The sequence below is a fragment of the Ovis canadensis genome, chromosome 4, assembly GCF_042477335.2.
Source record: "Ovis canadensis isolate MfBH-ARS-UI-01 breed Bighorn chromosome 4, ARS-UI_OviCan_v2, whole genome shotgun sequence".
Classification (NCBI taxonomy): Eukaryota; Metazoa; Chordata; class Mammalia; order Artiodactyla; family Bovidae; genus Ovis; species Ovis canadensis.
Window position 1 is genome coordinate 90,168,641 of NC_091248.1, and position 4,451 is coordinate 90,173,091.

At 39.1% G+C, this 4,451-nt stretch overlaps 1 non-coding gene across 1 annotated transcript; it reads right to left on the minus strand.

Annotated features, from left to right (window-relative positions):
• Positions 1 to 4,174: 4,174 nt before the first annotated feature.
• Positions 4,175 to 4,247, minus strand: TRNAK-CUU (transfer RNA lysine (anticodon CUU)). Its single transcript has one exon. It is a non-coding gene; the product is annotated as a tRNA-Lys (tRNA).
• Between the last annotated feature and the right edge of the window lie 204 nt (positions 4,248 to 4,451).

A 4,451-nucleotide genomic window follows, 5' to 3' on the forward strand; every position in this document is an offset into this window, starting at 1 on the left:
CTGAGGCATAAGGAGCATGAAAACTGAAGAGGGTTCTCATGCCCCGCTTAGCGCTAGCTGCATCAGCAGGCCTTCACTCATTAAACAAAAGCTTTGGTAGTTTGTATCTTTCAAGAAATTTATCAATTTCTTCTAAACTGTTGGTATATAAGCAATTGCAATAAAGTTGCTTACAACCTTACCTAATATCCTGATAATATCTGTACAACTTGTATGATGTCACCTCTTTCATCTTGATATTGGTAGTATGTGTCTTCCTGAATTTTTTCCTGATCATTCTAGAGAAAGGCTGATCAATTTAAGTTTTTCAACAAGCCAGCTCTTGGCTTTATAGATTTTCTCTACTGTTTTTCTATTTTTCATGTTACTTGTATACACTCTTATCTTTATTTTTTAATCCTTATTTTCCTTCCTCATGTGTTATTTGCTTTATTTATTTATTTTTTTAGTTTCTTAAGGTAAAAACTGAGGTAATTGATTTATAATATTTATTTTTTATAATACTGGCTTTTAGTGTTGTAAATTCTAATTATTGCAATAATGACATTTCACAACTTTCAATATTTCGTTTTCATTTTCATTCAGACTATGATGTTTTACAATTTTCCTTTTGATTCTTTCTTTGATCTGAAGGTTAATAATGAGTCTGTTATTTAATACCTAGATACATGGGGAATTTTCAAACATCTGTTGGATATTGATTTCTAATTTAATTTCATTCAGAAAGCATACATTATATGCCTTTAATGCTTTTTAATTTGCTGACATTTACTGTATGGTTCAGAACATAGTCTATATGGTAAAAGTTCCATGTGCCCTCAGAAAGAATGTGTGTCCTGCTATTGCTTATAAATATAATGTCTTATAAATATAAGTTAGTGATATATTAGGGAAACAGCAGTGAATGGAACAGTCAGCATCCATTTTCTCATGTACCTTCTGTTCTGGTTGAGGGAATCAGATTATAAACATAGCAGATAACCACAGTGCTCCACAATGAACACCAGCTCTTTCTACTTTCTTCCCCCATTTTATCTGTAGTCATTATCAGCACCTTATGTATTTTTTCCAGCCACATCCATCCACATGGATAGTTAGAGTTATATTTAACTACCCTTCAATTTTGCCAAATGAGTACATGAAGCAAGAAAAGTGGGGAAGTTGAGGGTGTAGCCAAGTTCCTGATTTCCCTGATTGACCAGAGAACTACGCAGGAAAAAGAGAGGTTAGACGCAAGAGAAGTGAGGAACATGAGTTGTAGAATTCATGGGTAATGGGAGAGATTACTGGAATTGGAGAACTGGAGGTAGTAAGCTGGACTTTTTGAAGTGGTGATCAGAGAATGGTTTGCTTGAAGCTGGGATGAGTGAGGAGTTGCAACTATTGGGAATAGTAAGATGTGGCTAAGAAAATGCGGCTCTTCAAAAGTTTCACAGAGAGTACGGAAGGAGCTATGAAGCAAACTCATCTCATCTTCCTTCGCCTTTATCGTGCACATGCCTCGCTACCCATTTTCTTCACAGCCTCACCCATTACTCCTCGCTTCATACCGTTTTTGTTTGCAGGCTGTGCAAACAAAATGCCACAGACTAGATGGCTTAACCAACTGAAATTAATCTTCTCATAATTCTAGAGGCTCAAACAACAGACATTTATTTTCCCTCAGTCCTGGAGGCTGGAAATCCAAGATCAAGGTGTGGGCAGGGCTGGTTTCTCCTGAGATCTCTCTCCTTGGTGTGCAAAGGGTCATCTTCTCCCTGTCTCCTCACTTGGCCTCTCCTCTGTATACACATCCCTGGTACCTCTGTGTGTGTCCAACTGTCTTCTTATAAGAAAACCAGTCAGATCAGCTTAGGGTTCACGCTAAGGCCCTAATACCGCCTATTTAAAGGTCTCAATCTCCGGATTTAAAGATCACAATCTCTACAACATGACTCCAAATAGGAGTCATGTTCTGAGGTTCTGGGGTTAGGGTTTCAACATCTGAATTTGTGGGGAAACAACTCAGCTTCTAATATGTCATGATCACCACATTCAGCAAAGTATAGAAGAAGCATTTAGTCTGTACAATGCCTTCTTCATGAAGTTTGATGAGAATTAAAACGAGGTGATAGCATAGCGTCTGACGTTTAATTCTTCATTTTTGTTTGGCTAAGCTCTGCAAATAGTTAAAGAGCACATTCACATGCTGGACCTGACCCAGGCTTGGGAGACACAAAGAAGAAAAGATCTATTCCTGTTCCAGAAAGGCCACAACCACGACAAAGTAGGAAATCCTGCTGTTTGTGACAACTTGGATGAACCTGGAAGGCATTACATGAAGTGAAATACCAGACAGACAAATATTGTATGATAAAAATGTCATACTCTGGGAGACAGAGCAGAGTGGTTGGTTGCCAGGGGCTGAGGAGTAGGCAAAAAGTGATGTTGGTTAAAAGGTACAAAATTTCAGGTATAAGATGAGTAAGTTCTGAGGATCTAATGTACAGTTAGCATGGTGGTTATAGCTAACAATACTGTATCATATACTCTGGATGTTCTCACCAGAAAAAAGAAGTGGCAGTGTGATAGGCTGGAGGTGTTATCCAATGCTATGATGGTAACCATTTTACAAGATGTAAATAGATTAAATCCCTAAACTTGCTCAATGGTATATGTCAATTATATCTCAATAAAGCTGGAAAAATAATGTTTTTGGAAAAAGAAATTTCACAGTCATAGTCTAATTGGAGATGGGGTATTGAATGTAGAGACAAAACCAGAGATAATTTCAATATTACAATGAGCAAGTAGTCCATTAATACTGTTTGGTCACACCTGGTACAGTGTGTAAGGTACAATGATACTACATGGCAAAAGATGAAATTCTACCAGAATCAAAGTCTCTTCAGGGAAGAATTCCACACTTGTTCCTTCACTCCCAGAAGACATGGCCCATTTGAGATATGTGTTCCTCTGAAAAGTTCCTTCTTCTCATGAAAAATCACATACACAGATGTGCCCAAACCTGACATTGCAAGGATGACATTACAGTGTCATCCATTATCTAGTTTTAATTCAATGAAACCAAAGAGAACAAAGAGGTTATTTGCTTCCTCTGAGCATAAATTATGAAACTATGCTTTTTTCTATATATAGTTGACTCTTGAACAATATGGATTTGAACTGCTGGGGTCCACTTAAACACAGATTTTTTTTTCAGCAAATATATTGGAAAAACTTTTGGAGATTCATAACAATTGCAAAGAAATCTCGCAAACCATGTAGCCCAGAAATATCTAAAAATTTAAAGATAAAGCATGTCATGAATGTATAATATAGACGTAGATACTAGTCTATTCTTACACAGGCATAAAATGAGTGATGTTTAATATGAAATTAAATAAGTGTTAGTTTTCTTACTTTTTCTAACTTTGTTTCAAAGAATTGCAATCCCTTACTGGCTTCCTTCACTCCAGGCAGCTCTCATCATCATCTCTCTGTGAATACCTCCCCCTCCCCCCACCCACCTCTTTACACTCTCATTCTCGCTTTGGAAGCTTGACTCCCCCAGGTGAGATTTGACCAGGTACTCCAAGCTGGCCACCTTCTTTGGAAGATGTCAGACTGAGCAGTCTGACTGTTGAACTCTGTCCCTTCTCTCCACCACTCCATCTGTCCAGTGTGCATTTTCCCTGCTGGGTAGGGGCATAGCAGATGCTAACCAAACATTGCCCCAGATGAGCTCTACCCAAGGAGGAGATGCTTTTTATAGGGACCTCTGACTTGCAAAAATTATCTGGAAGCCCTTCTAATTTGGCTTTGTTGAAGGTGACTGATGTATACATGTATTGTCCTTCGTAGAGGGATTGATTGCTGCCCTCCTGTGACATGGTGATTTGCCATAAGAAGCATGCATTTATTCTTCATCACTGTTTCTGCTACAAAGCTTCTAAAACACTTGGAATTTCCAAAATGGTGAGAGCATGAAGGTGTCTGAAAGTGAAAGTCACGTCCAACTCTTTGTGACCTCATGAACTATACAGTCCATGGAATTCTCTAGGCCAGAATACTGGAGTAGGTAGCCTTTCCCTTCTCCAGGGGATCTTCCCAACCCAGGGATCAAATCCAGGTCTTCCACATTGTAGGGGGATTCTTTACCAGCTGAGTCAGAAGGGGAGCCCAATGCTAACTGTGCCCAATGTGGGACTCGAACCCACGACCCTGGGATTAAGAGTCCCATGCTCTACCGACTGAGCTAGTTGGTCAAAAGTGTCTATTGTTGTGTAAATTAGGTGGCTTTTGGACTCCACCTGGGGATGAGGGCTGGTTGCCAGAGGTCCAAACCAAGTGATTAGAGGGTTGAATATTTTAGTCCAATCCCCTGACTTCCTAGGGAGTGGAGACTGCTGGTGATAAGTCAATCACCAATGACTGATGATTTAACAAATCATCTCTAAGTAATGAAGCCG